This window comes from Lynx canadensis, chromosome E2 (assembly GCF_007474595.2).
Source record: "Lynx canadensis isolate LIC74 chromosome E2, mLynCan4.pri.v2, whole genome shotgun sequence".
NCBI lineage: Eukaryota > Metazoa > Chordata > Mammalia > Carnivora > Felidae > Lynx > Lynx canadensis.
In genome coordinates, this window is record NC_044317.1 from 16,317,928 (window position 1) to 16,344,975 (window position 27,048).

The window sequence follows — 27,048 nt, forward strand, 5'->3', positions numbered from 1 at the left end:
ATAGAATCCCTTTCTGTGGAGATAAAAGCTGTAAAATCTAGTCAGGATGAGTAAAAGGAAACAGAAACAAAGTAAGAAAACAAAAAAGAAAATGGCAGACTTAAATCCTAACATAACCAATCATTATATTAAATGTAAATAATCTACATCTATTTGATGTATATCAAATAAAAAATATATTGGCAGTTTATAAAAAAAAATTACCCAACTATATGTGGTCCAAAAAGAACTCATTCAAATGTGTTAGTTAGGTTGAAAGTAAATGGGTGGAAAAAGATATAAATTTAGTCACTGCTGCTTTTTTATATCAGATAAAGTAGAGGTTAAACCAAAAAAAAGAAGGTAGAATGCCACGACAGCAAGGATGGATGAAGCAGAGCACCGAATCAGCAATACAGACAAAATTATGGAGAATAATGAAGCAGAAAAAAGGAGGGATACAAAGGCAAAGAGCATGATACAAGACTCGAGAACTCAGTGGCTCATTAAAAACAAATAATATCTGCACCATAGGAGACCCAGAAGATGAAGAGAGAGAAAAGGGGAAGAAGGTTTATGTGAGTAAATTAGAGCAGAAAACCTACCTAATCTGGGGAAGGACACAAACATCAAAATATAAGAAGCACAGAGAACTTCCATGAGATTCAACAAAAACCAACCATCACCACGGCATATCAGTCAAATTTACAAAATACACCAACAAGGAAGGAATTATGAAAGCAGCAAGGGAAAAAAATTCTTAACCTATAAGGGAAAACATATCAGGTTCACAGCAGACCTGTCCACAGAAACTTGGCAGGCCAGAAAGGAATGGCAGGATATATTCAACGTGCTAAATCAGAAGAATATGTACCCAAGAATTCTTTATCCAGCAAGGCTGTCACTCAAAAGAGGAGAGATAAAGAGTTTCCCAGATAAACAAAAACTAAAGGAGTGCATGACCACTAACCAGCCCTGCAAGAAATTTTAAGAGGGACTCTTTGAGAGGAGAAAAGATGAAACAAAAAAGACCAAAAGCAACAAAGATTAGAAAGAAGCAGAGAACATCACCAGAAATACCAACTCTACAGGCAACCCAACGGCACTAAATTCGTATCTTTCAGTACTCACTCTAAATGTCAATGGACTAAACACTCCAATCAAAAGAAAAAGCGTATCAGAATGGTTACAAAAACAAGACTCATCCGTATGCTGCTTACAAGATACCCATTTTATACCTAAAGTCACCTGCAGATTCAAAGTAAGGGGATGGAGAACCATCTATCATGTTAATGGTCATCAAAAGAAAGCTGGAGTAGCCATACTTGTATCAAATGAACTAGATTTTAAAATAAATACTGTAACAAGAGATGAAGATGGGCATTGTATCATAAGGGATCTATCCACCAAGATCTAACAATTGTAAATATCTATGCCCCCAATGTGAGAACACCCAAACATATAGATCAATTAATCACAAACATAGAGAGACTCATTGATAATAATACCATAATAGTAGGGGACTTCGATACCCCACTTACAACAAAGGACAGATCATCTAAGCAGAAAATCAACAAGGAAACAATGGCTTTGAATGTCATACTGGATGGAATGGACTTAACAGATATGTTCAGAACATTTCAACCAAAAGCAGAATACACATTCTTCTCAAGTGCTCATGGAAAATTCTCCAGAACAGATCACATACTAGGACACAAATCAGCCCTCAAGTACAAAAAGACTGAGGTCATACTTTCATATTTTCATACCACAACACTATGAAACTTGAAATCAACTACAAGAAAAAATTTGGAAAGACCATGAACACTTGGAAATTAAAGAACATGCTACTAAAGAATGAATAAGTTAACCAAGAAATTAAAAAGTACATGGAAGCCAATGAAAATGATAACGTGACAGCCCAAAACCTCTGGGATACAGCAAAGATGATCATAAGAAGGAAGTATATAGCAATCCAGGTCTTCCTAAAGAAGGAAGAAAGGTCTCAGGGGCACCTGGGTGGCTCAGTTGGTTAAGTGTCTGACTTCGGCTCAGGTCATGATCTTTGGTGCATGAGTATGAGCCCTTTATCAGGCTCTGTGATGACAGCTCAGAACCTGGAGCCTGCTTCAGATTCTCTGTCTCCCCCTGTCTCTCCCTGCCCTTCCCCCACTCCTGCTCTCTCTCTCAAAAATAAATAAATAAACATTAAAAAGTTTTTTTAAAAAGAAGGAAGAAATGTCTCAAATATGCAACCTAACCTTACACCTGGAAGGTGTAAGGAAACTATCTGTCTTTGCTGGAAAAAGAACAGCAAATAGAGCCTAGAGCCAGCAGAAGAAGGAAAATAATAAAGATTATAGCAGAAATAAATGATATAGAAACAAAAAAACAGATCAATGAAACTGAGTTGGTTCTTTGAAAGAATTAATAAAATTGATGAACTCCTAGCTAGATTTATCAAAAAGAAAAGAGAAAGGACCCAAATAAATAAAATCACAAATGAAAATGGATAGATCACAACTAAAACCACAGAAATACAAACAATTAGAATGTTTTGTATAAGTTTTTCTTTTAATTTTTTAAGGTTTATTTTTGACAGAGAAAGAGAGAATGAGCAGGAGAGGGGCAGAGAGAGAGGGAAACATAGCATCTGAAGCAAGCTCCAGGCTCTGAGCTGTCAGGACAGAGCCCAATGCAGAGCTCAAACTCATGAAGCACAAGTTCATGACCTGAGCTGAAGTCAAACGCTTAATCAACTGAGCCACCCAGGTGTCCAAAATATAAGAGAATATTATGAAAATTATATGCCAACAAACTGGGCAATCTGGAAGAATGGGAGAAGGTACTTGCAAATGACATACTGGATAAAGAAAAATCAACATCCTGAAAACAAATAATCCAGTGAAGAAATGGGCAGAAGACATGAATAGATAGTTTCCAAAGAAGACAACCAGATGGCTAAAAGACACATGAAAAAAAATCCTCAACATCACTCATCGTCAGAGAAATACAAATCAAAACCACAATGAGGTACCACATCACATCTGTCAGAATGGCTAACATGAACAACTCAGGAACAACAGATACTGGCAAAGATGAAGAGAAAGGGAAACCCTTTTGCGGTGCTAGTGGAAATGCCAACTGGTACAGCCACTCTGGAAAATAGTATAGAGGTTCTTCAAAAAATTAAAAATAGAACTACCCTATGACCCAGCAATTGCACAACTAGGTATTTATCCAGAGGATACAAGAGTGATGTTTTGAAGGGGCATATGCGCCCCAATGTATATAGCAGCACTATCAACAATAGCCAGTGTGCAAAGAACCCAAATATCCATCAACGGATGAATGGATAAAGAAGATGTGGTATATATATATATATATATATATATATATATATATATATATATATACAATGGAGTATTATTTGGTGATCAAAAAGAATGAAATCTTGCCATTTGCAACAATGTGGATGGAACTAGAGGGTATTATGCTAAGCGAAATTAGTCATAGAAAGACAAAATATCTTTTGATTTCACTCATATGTGGAATTTAAGATACAAAACAGATGAACAGAAGGGAAGGGAAGCAAAAATAAGATAAAAACAGAGAGGGAAGCAAACCAAATATAGAGACAAATATAGAGAACAAACTGAGGGTTGCTGGAAGGGAGGTGGGCAGGGGGAGGGCTAAATGGGGAATGGGCATTAAGGAGGACATTTGTTGGGATGAGCACTGGGTGTTATGTGAAAGTGATGAATCACTAAACTGTATTCCTGAAATCATTATTATACTATATGTTAACTAACTTGGATTTAAATTTTAAAAACTTGAATATAAAAAAAAATACTTTTTCATTCAGTACAATAGCAAGGAGACCTTTCATTAAAAACTTTGGAACAGGGGCGCCTGGGTGGCGCAGTCGGTTAAGCGTCCGACTTCAGCCAGGTCACGATCTCGCGGTCTGTGAGTTCGAGCCCCGCGTCGGGCTCTGGGCTGATGGCTCAGAGCCTGGAGCCTGTTTCTGATTCTGTGTCTCCCTCTCTCTCTGCCCCTCGCCCGTTCATGCTCTGTCTCTCTCTGTCCCAAAAATAAATAAACATTGAAAAAAAAATTAAAAAAAAAAAAAACAAAAAAACAAAAAAAAAAACTTTGGAACAGATAATCCAAAATCAGTCAAATATAGTTTTTATTTTCTTTTAGAATATTTTGGTACAAAAAGTGAAATATGGCCACCTAATGCTCTTGTAAATTTGTAAACTTCAAACAAAATAATTCACAGTGAAGAACTGGAAAATTATCAACCTTTCTTAATGTATGAAATTATTCTTAATCTTTGTTGTTATCATTAATCAAAAGTATTTTGCATGAGGGGTGCCAGGGTGACTCCATCAGTTAAGCATCCGACTTCTGCTCAGGTCATGATCTCACAGTTTGTGAGTTCAAGCCCCGCATCAGCCTCTGTGCTGACAGCTCAGAGCCTGGAGCCTGCTTCGGATTCTGTGTCTCCCCATATCTCAGTCGCTCCCCTGCTCAAGCTCTGTCTCTCTCTGTCTTTCAGTAATAAATGTTAAAAAAAATGAAATATAAAAAGTATTTTGCATGAGTTTTGGGGGGAAAAGGGAAAAAAAGGAGGGATTCTTAGCAAAGTTGGAAAGTTCTCTTTAAAAAAATGTAGCAAAGGAAACTTTAAAGAGATAAAAGTTGTGAATTTTCCAGAGTTAATGAAAATCATGATTCCAACAATCAAAGAACTATAACATATTCCAAACAAGACAAATAAAAAGAGAATATTTCTCAACATAATAAAGGCCATACGTGACAAGCCCACAGCCAACATCATATTCAATGGTGAAAAGTTCAAAGGTTTTCCTCTAGGATCAGGAAGATGACAAGGATACCCACTCTCACCACAACTATTCAACATTGTATTGGAAGTCCTAGCTACAGAAACTAGGCAAGAAAAAGAAATAAAATCTATCTGAATTGGAAAGGAAGAAGTAAAATTGTCTCTATTCACAGATAACATGATTTTATATAGAGAAAATCTTAAACACTCAACCAAAAAACTGCTAGACCTAATTCATGAATTCAGTAAAGGAGAAGGGTACAGAATTAACATACAAAAACCAGCAGCATTTCTATCCACTAACAATGAATTTTCTTGAAAAAAAAATTAGTTCCATTTGCAGTATCATCAAAAACAATGAAATACTTAGGAATAAATTTAACCAAAGAATTAAAAGATCTCTACTCTGAAAACTGTAAGACATTGATGAAAGAAATTGAAGAAGACACATACAAATGGAAAGATAAATGTCATGTTTCTGGAGTGGAAGAATAAATATTGTTAAAATGACAATACTACCAAAAGCCAAATTTAGATTCAATGCAATCCCTACAAAGATTCCAATAGCATTTTTCATAGCAGCAGAAAAAAACACTCCTAAAATTTATATGGAGCCAGAGAAGACCCCAAATACCAAAGAAATTCTGGAAGTATCACACCCCCTTGCTTTCAAGCTTTCTAGCTTTTCAAGCTTGAATAATCAAAAACAGTATGCTACTGGCATAGACCAATGGAACAGAATAAAGAGTCCAGAAAAAAATGCCAGCATATATGATCAACTATATTTGACAAGGGGCCCAAGAAAACTCAGCGAAGAAAGGACAGTCTCTTCGATAAATAGTGCTGGAATAACTGGAAACTCACAGGTAAAACAATGAAAATGGACTCCTATCTTACACCACTCTCAAAAATTAACCCAAAATAAATTAATGACTTAACTGTAAGACTGGAAACCATAAACTTCCTAGGGAAAAAAACCACAGAAATAAAGCTCCTTGTCATGGATCTTGGTAATGAATTTTTGACTGTGATACATAAAGCACAAGCAACAAAATCAAAAACAAACAAGTGGGATCATATCAAAATAAAAATCTTCGGTACAGCAAAAGGAACCATCAGCAAAGTGAAAAGACAGCTTATGGAATTTGAAAAAATATAGGCAAACCATTTATCTGATAAAGGGTGAATATATCCAAAATAAAAAAAACAACTCATACAACTGAAAGGCAAAACAATAAATAACCCAATTAAAATTAAAAATGGGAAAATACCCTCAACAGACATTTTTTCAAGGATATACAAAAGGCCAACAGGTACAATGAAAAGATGCTCAACAAATTTTCATTAGGGAAGTGCAAATTAAAACCAAAATGAGGGGCGCCTGGGTGGCGCAGTCGGTTAAGCGTCCGACTTCAGCCAGGTCACAATCTCGCGGTCTGTGAGTTCGAGCCCCGCGTCGGGCTCTGGGCTGATGGCTCGGAGCCTGGAGCCTGTTTCCAATTCTGTGTCTCCCTCTCTCTCTGCCCCTCCCCCGTTCATGCTCTGTCTCTCTCTGTCCCAAAAATAAATAAACGTTGAAAAAAAAAAAATTTAAAAAAAAAAAAAAAAAAAAAAAACCAAAATGAGATATCACCTCATGCCTGTTAGAATGGCCATCATCAAAAGGATAAGTCATAACAAATGCTAATGTAGATGTGGAAAAAAGGGAATTCTTGTACACTGTTGGTGGGATTATAAATTGGTGCAACCACTATGGAAAACAGTATGGAGGATCCTCAAAACATTAAAAATAGAACTACCATGTAGGACAGGACTTCCATGTCTAAGAATATACCCAAAGGAAAAGGAAACACTAACTTGAGGAGCTATCTGCACCCCTACATTCACAGCAGCATTATTTACAATAACCAAGACACAGAAACGACCTTAAGTATGGATGAATGGATAAAAAATTGTGATTACATGTATCACTTATGTGCCCAGCCATTTAAAAAAAATAAGACCATATCACGTTTGTGATAAGGAAATATAAGTAACTCTTTGTGACATCTTGGATGGACCCTGAAGGCATTAAGCTAAGTAAAATAAGTCAGACAGGGAAAGGCCAATACTGTATGATCTCACTTATATATACAATCTAAAAAAAACAAACAAAAAACTAAACCGAAACTCATAGAAAAAGAAATCAGACATGGTCACCATGGTTACCAGAGGTGCAAAGTGGGGGTAAGAAGAATAGGAGTAAGGTAATCAAAAGGTATAAATTTCCAGTTATAAGATAAATACGTATGAGGGATGTAACACACACGACAATTAAAGCTAACACTGCCATAGGATATATGAAAGTTGTTAAGAGAGTAACTCCTAAAAGTTCTCACAAGGAGAATTTTTTTTTCTTTTCTTCTTTCTTTTTTCTATATTGTACCTATATTAGATAATGAACGTTAGCTGAACTGATCGCAATAATCATTTCACATTCTATGTAAATCCATCACCATGCTGTAGTACACCTTAAACTTATACAGTGAGGCGTGCTCATTATTTCTCAATAAAACTGGAAAACAAAAGAAGCTGACAACTTATTCAGAGGAGGTTCAGACACTTCCCCCCCCCCCCCATCATAGATCCATCCATAAATTTATTCACTGATTAAACATGACATGTTGCAGACCCTATTCAAAGCTCTCGGGCAAACCCCACAGTGAACAAAATAGAGGAAATTGTGTCTGCTCTCAAGGAGCACATATTTGGATGATGAAATGCAAAAAAAGAAAATCTATATATAGATAGATATTTACACAGATATATATATATAAAATATATATTATATATAGGTATATCATATAATATATATTATATATATATATACATAACCATATTAATGTTTTATTCAATAAGAAAAAAATATTTCACAACTTCATTTGGCTGAAGTTTCAAAGCAGGAATTTAATAGGTTTGTAGATTTCTGTCTGAAAGTAACTCTATTGATCACAAAATCCTGGAACCAAAAAGGACCTTAGAAACTATCAAAACCTACACCATATTCTTACTGGAGTCTCAGAGATGTTAAAAAAACTCAATACATAAGGGCACCTGGGTGGCTCACCCAGTCAGTTGAGCATCCGACTCCTGATCTCGGCTCAAGTCATCTCACGGTTCATGAGTTCCAGCCCTGTACAGGGGTCTGCGCTGACAGCACAGAGCCTACTTCGAATTCTCTCTCCCTGTCTTTCTACCTCTACCCCACTCGTGCTCTCTCTCTCAAAATAAACAAAGTTAAATGTTTTAGGGGCTCCTGGGTGGCTCAGTCAGTTAAGTGTGCAACTTCGGCTCAGGTCATGATCTTACAGTTCTGTCCCGACGGCTCAGAGCCTGGAGCCTGCTTTGGATTCTGTGTCTTCGTCCCTCTCTGCCCCTCCCCTACTCGCACTCTGTCTCTGTCTCACAAAAATAAATAAACATTAAAAACATGTTTTTATCTGAACTAGGGGTCCATATTTGGTAAAATTACTACAAAGTCCATTTATTTACATTATTAAATGTATACATTAAAAGTCATGCTGAGGGGGACTTAAAATCATACAGCAGTAGTAACATTCCAAAAGAACATGTTTCTTTCTTATTTTGGTCTCTCAAGGAAACCAATTACACTAACTTCAGTTACCCATAATCACAGCTAGCACCAAACAAATTTAATGCGTTAAATACAAATTTGGAAACAAAATCCAAAGTCAAAATTTGAAGGAAAAAATGAAGAATACGGAAGGGCGCCTTTGAACTCTCAAATCATAAAGAAAAAGTATTGTTTTGTAAAGTTTAAAGATGGCTCTTAAGTAAGCTGAACTGTTTTGCCCTCATTTCAGCTCCTCTTTGTTTTAAGAGGAAAACACTGACCATCTCACACATTTGTCTTCTTCCTTTAGAGGATCAAACCTTAATGGTGAGAAAAATTGCTCTGAAAGACACACTAAGAAAGATTTCCTGGGTCACAGGTTACATTCATCAGATTCAAGTTCAAGTTCTCTGGGTAAGATTCATTCAAAATATCAGACAGTATTTTAGCATCATAAAAATCTGTATTTTCCACCCAATATCCTGTTGCCCACAGTACCTGTCTATTCATCTCTTGACTACATAATACACTCCATTCTCTTCCTTAAGGTAAAATTACTTAAGAGGACCAAAACAGAAGAAAACTTAAGCTACAAGTTTTATTCCAGTATGACTTTCATTCATTAATCACAAAAATGTACAGGTCACAGTATAGTGATTATTTTTTTACATTTTCTATTAACCAGAATCTTTTTGCATCGTGTGAAATATAGCAAATATTAAAATCATAAACCTCCCATCTCGAAAAGCACAGGTTTTTACATCCATTTGGGGAAAATTTGGCAATTATTAGATTCTGTAGGAGTAGTGAGCTATCCCATTCTTCTGTAATTTCTGCAAATATTTATTCCCCTGGTTGGGTAGTACCCAACCTTTTCCATTTTTCTTAGGAAGAACCCATTATATAATAAGCTATTTATCTTTTCCCTGGAGGTGGCCTCTGAAGAAATAAAGAAAACATCTAGAATGCTTTGAAATGATGGTAGAGTACATTTCAAAAGGGGAAAAAAAAACATATTCTGAGAACATTAAGCTGACCCCAAAAGAGAGAAACACTTGTAATCAATTTTCTTTTCATTAATGCAATAAATGCTGTCTGCACTTTGTGTGCCTAAAGAGAACCATTCTGAGATAAAGGATGTCTCCTCAACCTTTTATACTGAACCGGTCGTTTCCCAAATTTAATATGCATGGAGTGCACGTGAGCCCTCTTAAATCCAAGAACCAAACCCTGCCTGTGTAATAAATCTCACCACTACTCCACTATTAGACAGGGGATTAAAACTAATCTAGCAATCCCCAAACCAAGCACCGAGTGGATTAAATGCAAAACGCATGGGAGCAGGAAGATGCTTAATGCTAAATAACAAACATTTCAATCATAGAAATCATTTTTATCTTCTTGTTTATGCTAAGTAGATATTATGAGACTTAATATCTGTATTAACACAAGTGGAAGAAAGAAAACAGTTTTATGAAGACCTAAGTACTTGAATGCCTTGGTATAGCTGGCCAAAAAGCCCAAAAAACAAAAGCAAACAAAAATGAGTTTAATAAATGGACTACACTGTGATCTTTAGATTAATTGTTTATTCCTTTAAGGTCAATGCAGTGGTGCTTGACCTTTTTAATTGTCCTTTAAGCCAAAGAAGTCCACACTAGAAGAACTGCATCAAGAGGTTTAAGGAATGCTAAAGCTGGAGCAGACCCTGTGCATAATGTCCACGTAGTATTTAAATATGCAAATGTTTTAAGCAAAATCTTCTTTTTGCCAAAATTAGCAGAGCACACAATGGGACAGCCCGTGTTGCTATTAACCCAGACATGCCCTTAAGAGCCTGGGTCTTCTAAAGCTGTAGCTGATTGGAAAAATAGGTAAGTGACCATATGCAGGCCCTCATTAGCACTGTCTCTCCAAAGAGCATAATACACACATCTGGCATCTCCTGACGGCTGTGGAACACATTATACACAAAACGTTGACTTAGCTCCAAGTGAAATCCACATACTCCTGGAAGGAATCCATAAAGCTTTATCTGAAATACTGTTGTACCTTTCAGTTCTGTCATCTTCCTCCATTTTCCACTTCTGCGTCCTGTTATACCTTTTTACAGACATCTGCATTTCAACTTGAATCCCTCCCTGAGCCCTTCTCTACTCCTTCTTCGTCTATAAAATAATGTATCCTTCTAGTCTCCCCTGCCGTACCAGGCCATGTGATTGCTACCAGGTCAGGCCCAGACTTCTTCAGTAAAACAATTGCTATAAACAGTTAAAATGGTTAAAGGGAACTTGTCCTGGGACACTTACCTTATCCTCAGAATTTTTTTTCCAAACACAAAATCTGGGTGGAAAAAATGGACTATCATACCTGAGTGAGGTACAAAACAGAGGGAAAGTATTTAACACTTGGACTAGCAACTCGTTTTCAAACCTCAGGTTTTGGTGTTCGTTTTCTCTCAAGCAAGGCTTCCTGGTTCAGAAAGCTTTACATATTACACAATAGTAAGAGGAGTTGAGAGTTATACAATAATGACATGAAGATTTCTCATTTCAAACATTATAATGCCTTAGCTTTTGCAGTGAAATTGCTAAGTCATCGCATGTTTGTAAAACGGAAAACAGAGAAGGGTTTACAACAGAGGTAGGTTTCACATCTTTCCATATTTAATGGGACAGAGAATTGCCAAATCTTGGTGAAACAATCAAAAGGTAAATCGGGCATTGGGAAATTCTTCGAGCCCACCTGAGTCAAAATGATGTACTTTCATTTATGAAAATGTTTTTTGTACAAATACTCTCATTGGTGAAGGTCACCAACAGCCCAAGGCTCATGGGCCTTCAGAAGTCACCCCATTCCCCTCAAGCAGATGAACTTCTCAACAAGCAGTGGGTTTTTGCATAAGCAATTCCCAAATCCCAACCAGTTGGCCACTGTTAGTCCATGACGAAATTTCCAGTGCTTTATACTAGGTTGTCATAAAGGTGAATTTACTCAACATACAGGCAGTACTTTTTTCAAAAATATCTCTTTCCCACACTCTGGGTATTCATGTCTTTTCTCTTATGAAATGGTGGGTATAACAAGTGACAGTTATTTTGTTTTCTATTTGTTGGGTTTTGTTTTTTAATTTGGAAACCTCTTTCTTGGAAACATTTTAATTGGCAAAATTATAAAAATCCATTAAGTTCAAATTTCTGGGATTTTGTGGAGTAGGAAAAATGTTTTAGGGGCAAAGTAATCTGACAAGATGATGAGAATGAATTGTGTTGGTGTAGCTTTAAGAACCTTGAATTTAATAACCAAAACCACCACCAAAGAATTCAGTTTTCTTGTCCAGACCCTGTCTGGTTGATGGGTCACCTCATTGAGGGGTAGATTCTGTGACTGGGATAAAGACAACAGTACCAACGTAACCTGTGACCCAGGAAATCTTTCTTAGTGTGTCTTTCAGAGTAATTTTTCTCACCATTAAGGTTTGATCCTCTAAAGGAAGAAGACAAATGTGTGAGATGGTCAGTGGTTTCCTCTTAAAACAAAGAGGAGCTGAAATGAGGGCAAAACAGTTCAGCTTACTTAAGAGCCATCTTTAAACTTTATAAAACAATGCTTTTTCTTTATGATTTGAGAGTTCAAAGGCGCCCTTCCGTATTCTTCATTTTTTCCTTCAAATTTTGACTTTGGATTTTGTTTCCAAATTTGTATTTAGCGCATTAAATTTGTTTGGTGCTAGCTGTGAATATGGGTAACTCTAGTTCTAATTCTACTCCTGTCGTCTATTTCCTTATAACATGTTATCAGTTTCCCCTGCCCTCTTTGCCCACCTTCCTAATTCTTGCTTTCAAAAGCTGCACGTTGGCTCCCTTTCTTGATGTTTCAAGTATCCAACTCCAAAAGGTCTAGAAAATTCCTCCACATTCCTATTTGTCTGCTGTGAATTTTATTGAATGTATACTGCTGCTGACCCCATATATAATGGACCTACGAAACATTCACTAGAAACTCAAATGCCCATTTCTCATCTTTATGTGATTGTGTGTGTGTGTATGTGTGTGTGCTATCTCACGATGCTGTTTATACTAAGGTGCCATTAGTCACTTACAAGACACATAGTATTTTATTTTCAGGATCCTCCGAAAAGCTGATAAAGTTTAATCTCCATTATTTTTAGGCACTGTCATGCTCTCTCAAGCCATGGGTTTTAGTATGGTATAATGCCAAAAATGATAGCACTATGGCGATTTGGGACCGACGTATGGACATCTTTAGCCAGTACCTACTGCATCAAATCATTCAAAGTGAGGAAAGTGAATGCCTGTAAGCATCCCTGGTTGAAATTCTAATTAGAGAGGAAAATAAAGGACCACTATTTCAACTTTAAACTATTGTATAGACTATTAGAATTTGGAAGATTCCAAATAAAACTGGGAGAAAAATATCCGATGCCCTTTGGTTCCCTTGTGTATTCAGATGATACTCTCTGTTCAGTGTCTTAGAAGCCCCTAGGGAAGGTAATTTTTATCATCACTGAAGGTATAGGTGAGAATCATCCAAATGAAACAACATCACATGAAAAAAACTGGTCTTAAATACTTGTTGGGTTCCTGTCCTCATGCCAAAAAATGACATCCCGGTATCAATTAGGATGATCACAAAAGACCTCTGGAATATGTGGCTCTCTGACATGGTTTTTAATCAAATGTCCCCAGAATTCATCTCTCATGAATCACAGAACTGAAAATGATCTCCAGCAATTGCAGAATTCATTCGCCTCCCTCTGCGAGGAGCTGTACAAAAAGCATTGAAACAGAACCACCTGCCCTTTTCTTTCAAATGTCCTAAGAATGTGCCACAGCTCTGCTTTGATCCTGTGTTTCAATGTTTCACTGCTATTACTAGCAGAAGAGAATTTTTCCCACACATGGATGTCTAACCTAAATCCTTCATGCTGCATTTTGTATCCGTTCCTTTTGTTCAAAATTGCTGCATTTCTTCTTACACCTGCTCCCCATTAGATGACTATTAAGGACTTCGGGGTAATCATATTCTAGAAGGAAGAAAAGCATAAACTACTGCAGCTGAGGGTGGTAGCGTACTCTTCCACACAGATGTGTGAGTCATCAACAAATTGTGGAATCCTAGTGAGTAGCAGCACATGGGAAAGATTGTCTTTTGCGGAGGCCAACTTTGCTCTGATAACATGTTATAAGGAAATAGACGACAGGAGTAGAGTTAGAACTAGAGTTAACACTGGACCTATACACACTCATACACATGCACAATTTACGGGCTTTAGTTGGAATGAAATATGAATTTATAAGCTAGCAGTTGCCTTCCGTTTAAAGCACCACTTTGTTCCTGATGCTTGGATACAATTCCTAATGCCTCTGTTATCTAAGGCAGGTCCTAGTTATGGCTGCATGAAACCAGTCTAACTACCTAATTCTGCTAAGAAAACCAAATCTGTCAGTCTGGTTATTTTATGCCCTGTGGTCAGAACAATCCGTAAACGGTAGGCTTCATATTTTAACTATTTTGAAAAAAGTCCGAAACAGTCTTCACTAGAAGACTGTATCATTTTTGCCTCCTTGGGACAGAGACAGTTAGCATTATCTAGTAAGTTGCTAACTTGCTGTGTATGTAAATGAACCACATCTTGGAAACTCAAATGAATCACAGACGGGCAGCATCTCTCCCTTCATAGAACAGGTTAGAAATGCGGGTCTTCAGATCTCCTCTCCAGATTGCTGAATCGAAATCTGCATTTATAAAAAGATCCCTAGGCACTTCATGAATACATGCAATTTTGAGAAGCACTTATCTATTTAATCTCTCAGTGCCTCTATTTCCTCACCTATAAAATGGATATTAACTGACACTTGCTACTTACTTGCTTCACAGCAAAGGAGGATTAATGTCATAGGGGTTGTTTTTTTTTCCCTTCTCCAGAAAGAGCCTCTATAAAACAGAACACTGGAGAACAGTTTCATTCGTTGGCAGAGGCAATGACTGGACATTCTCTGGAAGAAATCTGAGGATTCCTTCCTAGATAATACACCTGTCCTTCATGCAAACTTCACTTCATGGTGTAATGGCTCCAGAAACAGTGGAGCAGTTCAACCGGCTGCTTTCGGAGAAAGGACTGAAGTCGATCCCAATGAAAACAGTTTCCCTGCTCCCTGTCTTGGCCATCAAGCACAAACACGATCACTCTGTGGGTTAAATGGGCCATGCTGGGAGTCTGCTGGCATACCACCTGTGGAACAACTTGCAGACCACGAGGCGGACTCTGGCTAAGACAAAGGCAAGAAGGTAACAGCGAAAACAGTCCACAGAGAGCCCTTGGCACACTAACGTGCAAAGCAAGGGCCTTCCCTGGGTGGCCTCCCAGCCTGGTCCCAAGTCATTTATCCTTTTGGCCTCCATACCCCTTCACTCCTTCCTATGCCTCTCACTCTTTTTTCTATACTAGCACATGTCAAGATTAGAAAGGGGGTAACTCTGGGAGGGTGGACTGCAACCATCAACAATAAGAAAAAACAAAAGATCAAAAGAAACCACCCTCCAACAGAAGGCCCCAGAGCCTTTGAGGGAAAGGAACTGTCTCCAGCACAGTATTTGTTTTCTCTTCATCTCCCTTCCTCTGGTTCATACAATAGGACAGAAATGAAAATACAAAGGAAGAGAGAAGTGGAGGTGAGACGGGCTGGTGCAGTGCCTACCCCAGTCAACCATGGTTGCCTCCATAAACCTCAAGAAGCAGAATGGGTACTAAATGCTCAGAAACGTTCCAGATGACCACTGGGAATTATAGCTGAAATGAAGGTCAGAGTTGACACTACCATTTTGCCTAAAGCATATCCTGAAATACCTCTGGGGGAACAGTTGTCTTTTGGGGGTTCAAAGGTTGTCGAGGTAGTGTGAGTCCTCCTATGTGTCAGCTGTAAGTTGGGATTTTCCATTCGAATTTGGGCTCTTAAGGTTCTTCCAAAATGATATACAGGAAGCTCCCATCACCTTTTTCTTGGTGCTAAATACCATCCCCAGTCTCCAACCTCCTACCCAAGGCAGCTTATCACATCCTTGGACAACCCTGCAGGCTATTAGAAGCCATGCAGCATTCACTGGGCCATCTTTCCTCATGCTTGCAACAACCTCTAAGGGATGCTATGGAGACACAAACAGAGGCTTGGGGAGGTTAGCGGTGTGCTCCCAGCCACAACAACAAAAAAAGAAGAGAATGCATGCACCCAGGTCAGGCAAGCTCCAAACCGTGCTATCTGCTAAGAAGGACACAAGGTTCTCCCCCCGACTCATTCATTGATTTCTTCTGCATGCCTCCCTACGCCGACTGGTTCAGGGCATGCTGCAGGATCCAACTCTGATCTCCTCCTTTGCTCTCTCAGAATAGGCAGGAGACCACGGTGTTTACAAGCATGTGCTGTGTCGGTGGTGGGGGGCGGGGAAAGCTTGGGTCTGAACCTCAAATCATTCACCTACTAGCTGTAGGATCTTACACTTCACCTCTCTGTACCTGACCCACACCCATAAAGTTGCCACAGGAGCACTTTATCTCATGAGGATAAGATACAAAAACATACAGGGGCACCTGCGTGGCTCAGTCGGTTAAGCGTCTGACTCCTGGTTTCGGCTCAGGTCATGATCTTGCGGTCGTGAGATCCAGCCTGTGTCAGGCTCTGTGCTATCAGTTCAGGATTCCCTTTCTCTCTCTCTCTCTCTGCCCCTCGCCAGCTCACTCATGCTCTCTCTCTCAAAATAAACTTTAAAACAAAGATACAAACACATATATAATCTAAATAAATATATTCCAAGCTTAAAACATAAAACAACATCCAACACAAAGAATTTATGTAATATATGAAAACTGTTCCCCTTCTCTTCCTCTTCCACAAAACTCAAAGACTATCATGGTAGGAATTTATTCAGGGAGCAAGGGAAAGCCCTCATTATAGTTCAGGATACCACACAAAGCACAACACAGAGGCCTCAGTCTCTGTGGCTCATACATCGGATCTGTCCCACTCCACCTTTAGTTCTCAATGGACTTAAGACAAAAGGGATCTAATGCATTCCTGGCAGTTTTTCAAAGCATGGCAGAAGTGAGTCTGGTTTATAAGATTAATTCTTTTCTCTCCAGGCAGTGGGTCAAATCAGAACCTCACTCAACCAACCTGGTGGATAATCTCCTTTTATTACTTTCAATCAAACTAAGTGTCTGCAATCTGTACAATGGCCACTAATTTACTGGGAAAAAAATAATTTGTAGAGCATGATTATAAAAAAGACGAGGTAGAACACAAGGTCCAGACTGGATAAGCATCGTGCAAGTTTGCTCCTATCTCAATGCATAGAAAGGCTCTATGACCCAAAATGCATTAAGGACATACAGCTGTTCTGCTAAGCCAAAAAATCCAAGAAAGAAATGAACATTGTTCACAGATCAGTTCCCTATTTAAATAAGGGAAACAGCCTATCAGTTAAATTCAGACCCTTTGTTACACTCACATGGAGTGATCCATTGCTTGCACAAGTTTAACATGAAAAGGTTTTATTGTGTGCAAACGAAAACCTTTTTTTAAAGATAATAAAATTCTAGTTACATAACTAGACAACATCACAAAGCTGTCTGGATTGTGGAAACCACTCTCTTCCTGTGATGTATAATAAGGCATGGGGTTCTTCTTCCTTTGATTAATTTCAGAATATTGCACAGAACCTGAATAATCCCTAAGACAGCAAAGGAGAGAAGGAGAAGCGATGGGCAATGATAAAAGTGTGGTAATGGAGCAGAGACGGTGTTTCATCTGCTGGAGAAAAGCACCCCCTTTCCCCCCCGCAAACTAATTTCATTTTGGCAAGTACTAACCACAATAAGGGTCAACATTCAAAAATGTCCTTTGGCTCTGGAGCTTAAATTATATGCACCGAGGCTGAGCAATGCAAAACAAAAACTATGAGATGTCGCCATGACTGTGATCAGATATATAACATAGCTTGAAAGTGCACATTTCCCTTTTTTCAAATCACAGCAGCCATTATTTATACAAGTACTGAATATGGAAAAGGCTCTGACAAATTTACAGTGTTGTTTGGATGGATGAGGATGGCGGATGATGGATGAGGGAGACAGAGGATTCCCTTATTAAAGCATCAAATTCTTCCCTAAATATCAAATAGACATCTTAGCCACAATGGCACTGCTTCATACTCAAAATGAGATAAACTGAACATGTTACATGTTTTTCTTTTATAGAAAAAGGCAGGATTTTCTAATAAATATTGTTAATTGTACTATGGCATTAAGTAGCTTTCCTTTTCTGTATAATGTGGACTTCAACCTATATACCGATCAAACAAGAATAGAGGTGACAATTCACTAATATACATGAATTCTTGCAAAAAGTGAGCAACAGCGATCTCAAGCACATTATTCTAAAATTTTAGTAAATAATTTCAGTGGATACAATCTTCCAAATGTATTTTTGGTGTCTTTCTTGACAGGACAGTAGCTCTAAAGGGAAACTCACCATTCACTGTATGATTTTTTAATACTGTGCCCAGATAACAATATAAAGCAGGTCGGAAGCACTGCAGCACCCACTAGTGGACATCCAAGAATCACAGCTGCCTCCTGTCCCCGCGGAGTGAAAAAAGAGTATAAAATAAAAAGCATCTGCTTAAAAACCATTTACGTGACCATTCACTTCTTATTTTATCTGCAGTGATGAGAGAGGCACGCGCAAAGAGAAAAACTTTCTTCTGAAAGCCTCCACTTTTCCTTCATCTGCTCCTATTGGAAAGTCAACTGTGCACAGAGAAACAAATTTGGCAGTACTCAAGATACTTTCTAAATTAATAAAATGGTCTGTGTCTAATGAATACTGCCCCAACAGAGTTAAAATCTAACATGTGAAAAGTTTTTTCTCAAATAAAAAGAAATACCTCTTTACAATTCCAGCCCATCCTACCCCCAAATTACTCCTGGTCTGTTGCAAATTGTTAACACAGCCTTTTTTAGTAGTAACAGATCTTGTCTACTCAGAGCCTGAAATGACATCACTGGGAATGGGTCTTTTAGCATTAGCACAATGTAATATGTAATCCAAGAGCAATCCGATTATAATTTACTAGGCAACAATGTTTACATATTGCAGGTGTTACCAGTTCTTTTTTAATGAAAATCAAGCCTCATTTTGTATTTTAATGTTTCTGTTTAAGGAGTGATTAAGTCCCATAAAAACCAATCGTGGACAGATAAGCCAAAAGTTATTAGTTTAACTTGATTTCTGAGTAATTCATAGATATTTAACTGCCTACATTAAGTTTGTTTGAAAAGAAATATGAGACAACATCTATAAAACTTCATTCACAAAACTATGCAATGAAATGTACCGAATTCAAGTTAACCCAAGACATCTTAACATGAGCATGTTGCAAGAACTCAACACAAGCCATGGAAACCAAGGCTAGAGAATAGCTGTTTTTAAGATTCTAGAGGCACCTAGAACTCTAAGTAGACATATGTGAACTGGAGGTATTACAGGTACCAGCAAATCACCTGGATTTTATTGCTGACTTTATCTGATAGACCACTTCAATGGGAGGAATCTGCATTACCGAGAATGCATGACGAATAATTAAGGGCACAGCCAGAAAGCTCACTTCAGTTCCAGTTCTCTCTGGGCTTAAACCTTTCTCACCAGGTCCTGCCCCCAGCAGCTTCCAAACTCATCCATGGCCGACAAGCATATTCCACCTTACTGCAATAAAAGGTGCCATGGGGGCAAAAATAGAGAAGAGTTGGAAGAAGCTCTTCTAAGAAGAGATCTTCCAGGAAATGGAAGGAGATCATGTTTAAACTTGGTTTTGCTTTGCTTGATAAAGAGCTAATTATTTAGATCAAACACTAGCATAATCCACTTCTCCCTCAGCTAAGAGCAGCCAGAGCAGTGATGGGACAGCAACAGGGGAGGCAGCAGTGTGGAGCTGCCTCCTCTCGGCTTTGCCTTTGCATTTCGTTCCTGATTCAGAGCAATTAACTAGTCAAACAATTTCACAGGCTGTCGGTAGAGAACATGGGAAGGAAATAACAAAACACATGTGAAGGATAGGGGAGTATCTCAGTAGCATTCCCAAAATGCCATTCCCAATTGCAACATGAGTTCTTTGAAGAAACACAAACAAGCAGTAAATGAACTATGGTTAATACCAATAAATTGGCCTTCCTGCCTTTAAGAGAAACTCCAATGGGGCTTCCACAAAATGAATCCAATTTACCTCAGCACCAAGTTGCAATATGGGCACCAAAAATAAGACGTTTTTACTTAAAACCTTGATGAACCCCTCCTTTTCGATGGCCTGAGTTATGTGAATGTATTTACAATCAATGGGAGCTCTTTGGCTAACGTATGGTATAGTTTTTTAAATATACTTCAAGGATGTTTTACAGATCAGAGACTGTTTACCAGTGTCAGTCTCTCTTCCTTAGCTAACCTCTGTGTTCAAGCCCTTCCCTAAGGATATATTTTCTTGGGATGTCTTTCTGTACCATATACCAAAATAAAGATCATTGCTATAAGTAATGCCCTAAGGACTATTCCTGAAATGGTCTTCCATGGAATACTAATGACACTGATGTTCACGGGTACTCTTTGGAAAAAGCAAGTTTGATGAACAAGTGGATTTGGAAAATAGTGGCTTAAGTAAGACTAAACAGTTTTCTTACTACGAATATTTTAAGAAACTTGAATATGCCAATAGATACCATAAACCTCCAATAAACTTGAGTATGTCCCAGGAAGCTCACTTCAAGAGAAAGTACATACAGGAAAACATCAGTTCAAATCCAAGATGGTTCAGTACCATCCAAACAATACAATGGTGATGCTGGAGAAGGAGGTAACCTTCAAGAAGCATACCAGGATTCTCAAAAATTTACTGATTTTAATTCTTTTACTCCTCAAAACAACCCCATGAGGCTCCCCACTTAACATATGAAGAAACTGTGGTATGAATAAGTTAAGCACCTTTTCCAGGCTAGCAAGTGGCAGAGGTGTGATGTGAACCCAAGCAGTTTGGAGATGATGTCCCAAGGAATGGCACATTGCTGCTAGAACACAGAAAGCAAATGGGCCCGGGAAATAACTGTACACTCACAATGTGTACACACCTTCCTCAGACCTACTGCCTGGGTCTCAGCCTCCAACTCCTCGTCTTCTACCCTGCCCCCATCACAGTAGTCAGACTCCAGCAGCAAATGGACTGACTAGAAGGGTGGGCAAGGATCCCCATAACCACAGTGCCCTTGTCCATGGGCTGCCAGAGCTGCTGTATATCATCACTGACTGGGAGGCTCTTCACTGGGCTGAGCAGATAGGTGGGCATGCGAGGAACAAGAATACACTTCTAGAAAAGCATTCCAACCAATCCACACACACAGATGTGAGAAGAGAGATGCCTGAAGACTGAATAAAAGACTTGAGTATGTGGAGACCTATGCATTGTGCATGGACAGCAAGACTTTATTTCAAGATGGTAATTGACCTTAAAACAATCTAAGAATTAAATACAATGCCCATCAAAACCCCCAGAAGGGCATTTCTTAGCAGCTGACAAGCTGACCCTAAAATTCACATGGAAGCAAAAAGTCAAGAAATAGGCAAGGCAATTTTCCGAAAGAGGAATTAATAAGGGAGGGAGTCTCACTCACCAGATAACAAAGCTTATCACAATGCTCCAGTAATTACAACCATCTAGTATTAACATATAGACAGACATGGAAAACTTCCAACAGTCTCATACATGTATGGGAACTTGGCATATGACAGAACTGCACTGCAAATCAATGGGATAAATGATGGACTTCTCAACAAATGCTGCTAGGACAATCAACCATCCATTTAGAAAAGTAGAAAATTATATCACTTCCTCCCCAAATGGGGAAAAATATTGCACATAGATTATATACTTAAACATGAGAAGGCAAAATTATCCAAACTTGACAATCAAACATGGAAGAGTATCTTTGTGACATCCCAGTAGGGAAGAATATCTTAAACAACACACAAAATGTACAAAACGTAAAGGAAAAGGCTGAGAATTTTGCTTGTACAAACATTTAAAACTTCAGTGACAAAATACACAAAGAACAAAGTGAAAAGACACATCACAAAGCAGATGGAGATATTTTCCACACATATAATTAACACATTATTCTAATCAGAATGTATAAAGAAATTCTACACATTTATAAGGAAAAAAAACTTGATAGAAAAAATGGGCAGAGAAAATGAACAGGCAATTAATAATATGAGAACTTCAAATGAACAGTAAATTTACAAAAAGATGGTCAAACTCACGAGTAATCACAAAAATGCAAATTAAAACAATACTAAAATGTCATCTTAAGCCCATCAAATTCAGTATTGAGTGGAACACTACAGAACAGATCAAATAAAAGATTAAGTTATTTCTAAAAGCTTAAACTCAGATAAATCTCAAACCTATAATGTTGAACAAAACATATGAATTTATGTATATTCAAAAGAATATATTATCTCTCTATATAAATATTTATGTATTTGAAACAACAATGAAAATGTCCTTGGAAATGATATAAATAAAATTAGAATAGTGGTTACCTCTAAAGAAAGTAGAGAATGTCATGTCCTATTTTTTTTTTAAGTTTATTTATTTTTGACAGAGACAGACAGAGTGTGAGCATGAGCTAGGGAGGGGCAGAGAGAGAGGGAGACACAGAATCCAAAGCAGACTCCAGGCTCTGAGCTGTCAGCACAGAGCCTGACACAGGGCTCGAACTCACAAACCATGAGATCATGACCTGGGCCGAAGTCGGACCCTTAACCGACTGAGCCACCCAGGCGTCCCTAATGTCCTATTTTTTTAAGTAAAACAATAAACATGGTAAAGACCTGTTAAAGCTAGGTGGTGGAGAATGAGTATTATTTTTGTATTTTATTTGAAATATTTCACAGAACACCTGGGTGGCTCAGTCAGGTGACCATCTGACTTCGTCTCAGGTCATGATATGGTTTGTGGGTTTGAGCCCCACATCTACCTTTGTGCTAATAGTGGAGAGCCCGCTTGGGATTCTCTGTCTCCCTCTGTCTCTGACCCTCCCCAGCTTGTGTTCTCTCTCTCAAGAATAAACATTAAAAATCGAAATATGTCAGAATTAAAAACCTTAAAACATTTTGAAGACTCAAGAAAATGTGGTCAATACAATTATCTGTCCATTAGGCTACCAAGAGATTTTGACCTTCCAGTCTTAGCACCTAAAAGAAATTACGCTGCTCGAACAAGAAACAGTAAACAGCCTCTCACTAAAATATCTTATTTGATGACATTTGGGAAAGGCTGTAACAGGGATCTTTGTTTCTATGAGGTATTCTAGAGCTCTACAATGAATGGGCCCAGGTGGAAGGAAAGCAATATCCCGAGTAAAAGGATGAGGAAGAATGTAAGAAAGATCTCTGTAAACTTGGCCACCTGGTAAAGAGCGTCTCATCTGGACCCCAAAACAGCTTTGTTTCAGCCACAAACTATGTGCTAATGGACGTGTGATTTTAGCTCTCTGAGCCTCAATTCTCTTATCCAGAAAACAGCAGAGCAGGAGAGCAATAAAAGGATCCATACAAAATTATCACACAAATTTAAATATACTAATATATGTGATGGTGCTTATGACAAAGTCTTTTTACCAGAGATGGGTAGCAACAATATATCCCATCCCAAATGTTATTCTAACAATATGGCATTGACACTCCTCCACAGACAGAAGGCCAAACAGCTTCCTCCTTTGTCCTCTGTCATGCACACTCACCCTTGGGATTCAGCAACCATGTTGCGAGGAAGCCAAACACCACATACAGACGCCATATGCAGATGTTCTGGCCACAGCCCCTGCTGAGGTCCTGACACCAGCATCCACCACCAGACATGTGAATGAGCAAGTGTTCCAGTTGCCAACTGTCCAGCCATCCCAACGAACACTGACAGAAGCAGAAATGAGCTGTCTCCACGAAGCCCTGCCCTATTGTATATGAGGAAAACGAACATTACTGTTCTTATGAGACCCCAAGCACCAGGGTGTCTCATTTCACAGCAACAGGTAAGTGGAACAGGTACATCGTTATTAATATTATACTGATGGGCACAAGAAGGGGGATATCCTGTGTCAATGGACTGTTACTTAATGTTTCTTCTTAAAACAACCTCCATTTTGAAACTTAAACATGCTTACTACAATTAATTGTTAGAACAAAGTTTTTTTGTTAGAATTGTTAGAACAAGTGTGTTTTACTAATTAATTAATATCTTATTAATATCTTACTCATTAATACCTTACTAATATTAATATTAGTCTCATTCATATCTCATTAATATCTTACTAAATACTATTAGCTATTGGCATTTTCTTCTCAATAACCACATCTTTGTTTTAATATAATATTTAAATAACCAGAATACGTATTACTTTCCGTTAGAATAAATACACAGTGGTTAAAATCAAAGTCAGTGTTTGGTATAAGCCACTTGAAACCATCATGAATCACTGTGGTATACAATTCTGACTGACCATAAAGCAAAGGACTCATTTACCTCCAAAAATCTAGGGACCGTGTCCCAAATGAATCACTCCTTGTCTGTTATAACCTTCCCCCAGGTGAATACATTTTACTTTACAAACTGCTTTTAATCAAGAAGCATACTTTCTTGGGATATCAAAGCAGTCGATGACAGAATGGCTACAAAGGTGGAAGAAGATTCTAGAGGGGGTCTCAAGACAATAAATGGAGTAAAATTACTAATCATATGGTACCTATGCCAGGAACTGGTCCAGGAAGTGGAGGATCTGGATTTCTTTCCCCCCAGAAGTCAGGGTTTATCAACAGTGGTACTAATGACATTTTGAACCAGATAATTCTCCAGTAGCGACAGGGTAGTACTGTCCAGTACTCAATAAGGTGTTTAGCAGCATCCCAGGCCTGTATGCATTAGATGCCAGTAGCATTCCCCTCCCCTAACTATGACAACCAAAATGTTTGCAGTGAGGTGGCAAAACCCTCCCCAAAGATAAACAATGACTTCGAGTAAAAGTTGGAGGGCTATGTCCAGAGACCCACACATGGTCCTGCACCCAACACGTACATAAAGAACTTGTGGTGACAATGATGTAGATGTTTTATTTGTTCTTTTCCTCACTCACAGACTCATTCAGCCTCTTTTGTGAATAGGACAGTGTTTAACCTGAGTCTTGTGTCTTCAGTTTTTTTTAAAACCCACTTAGCCCATCGTTAATAAGCAGAGCAAAAAGAAAATAGCCATTGGATCAGAGGCAGATCTTTTCACAACTGCATATAAAGTGTTTATTTTTATCATATCCAGCATCAATGATTCACTGTAGATTGAAGAAAGTGTAACAAAGCACACGGGTTCTTCACAGTTCTTATCTCAATTTACCATTTATTGGCTGTTGTTTGATGGAATTTTTGACGGGGAATAGGGTTTCATGGCTACAATTAAGCAATATTTTTAAAGGAGATGGGAATAACCACTTCCAAAGGTACAGGCACCACTTTGAAGTTGTGTATTCAAGGGGGAAATTGGAAATGACATGTAATAAGAGAAGATCATGCCTCAAAAAATGCCTGGTTCAGAATTGACAGGGTCCGGGCTGTCCAGAGTCCTGAACTTTGGACCACATTGTCAGCCCAGGGGGCCACAACATGCATGGCAGCAAAATCTATTGACCTCAATACCCTGCAGCTAAGTGGCAATGCACAACACTGGTGAGCATGTCGATGATTCTACGAGCCAACACTCAGTGAGTACTTGATACGTGCCAGACATAAAACCACACATTTCACTCACATTTTCTTTTTTAATCCTCACAACCCCATCAGTAGGTGCTACTATCACCCCTTTTCGCAGGTTAGGAAACCGAGGCTTACGGAGCTAAAGTAACTTGTCCAAGATCACAAGTCTAATATATAACAAAGCCAGCTCTTGGATCACTGTCTGCATGAACACAAAGATGACACTACTAAGTCCTACGTCGCAATCTTCCTGTTACAGTAACAGACACCACCACCCTCAACCTCTAGCCCTCAAACCCAATCATTCAGCCCTTTATGTACTTTTCATGTGCATAAACAAACACAGGACATTTGAAATAGCATATATAGGTACATGTGTATATGCACGCATACATGTGTATACACACACACACACACACACACACACACACACACACTGACCTACATCAACAAGTTGAATTTTTCCTCTACTCCTAGATCAGAGGTCAGCAAATGTTCCCTGTAAATGCCAGAAAATAAATATTTTAAGTTTTGGGAGCCATATAGTCTTGGTCACAACTACTCCACTGCTACCATCACAGAGCAAAGGTATCCTTAGACAACATAAAAACAAATTAGGGCAGCTGAATTCCAGTACAACTCCATTCGGACACACAGGCAATGGGTTATAGTCTGCCCACCCTTAACACAGGCCAATACCTCTCAAAGTGTGGCCACAGATCAGAATTGCTTGGGCTACTTGTATAAATTACAGATTCCTAGACTGCATTCCAGGCACACTGAATCACAATCTGTTTTTTTTTTCTTTTCTAACAAGTCCTCTGGGTGATTTATGGAAATACAAATTTGAGGAACACCGTTACTAAACTGAGTTTTTTCCTCATCCTTATAAAAGTTGTCATTCAGCTACCAAAGATAGAACATCTATCAATGGAAAAGCAAGACAAGTTATCCAGACCAAGAAAGGAAAACAGGCTGCTTGTAACAGCTCACCATCTTTACCAAGATGTCAAAATTCTGACCTGTGACCACGATTATCTTAGCTGGAAGACATCCTCTTGTTTTAGTTTGGATTAAAAAAAAATCTCCTAAACCAAAAGCAAACAAACAATAACAAAATAGCAACAAAAAAGTTTTGTTCCCAATGGAATCACACTGATCTTCTAATCAATTTTTTGCACACAAACACACACACAAAGGCATTTTTAAACTGTGGATACCTCATTTTAAATCTGAAAATTCAGTTGTGCTCAAAATGCTTTTATGTTATTGAGGGAAAATGAGCACTGGGTCTTCAGAAATAAGAGGGATGGAACAATAAGTGAATTTGTACAGAATTCACCAATACACATACTGCCTGCTTCATGAATACATGAATGCAACCTGTTTTATCTTTTCTTGTTTCAGAACTAAAGGTATTCACATAAATCTGGATCTCCTTTTCTTTGGGGAATTAAGGCTGGCACCATCAGTCTCTGCCTTTACCTGTATCAGCATGGGGGAGAAAAGGCCAACCCTCCACTGTCTTTTGACAAAGGATTGAAAAAAGTGAACAGGAGTGGAGAGAAATGAATACTAAGGCACACGCTGCAACAGCGATGACCAGGTCGCCATCCACCTGGGATAACGCCCCTCTCCAGCTGACAGCCACCAGTGATCTGGTTTCAGTCGCCAGCACCCCAAACTTATTAACTGACTCTGATCTTCTCTCTGTCTAATGCCAGGAGCCTCCCCCACCCCACCTT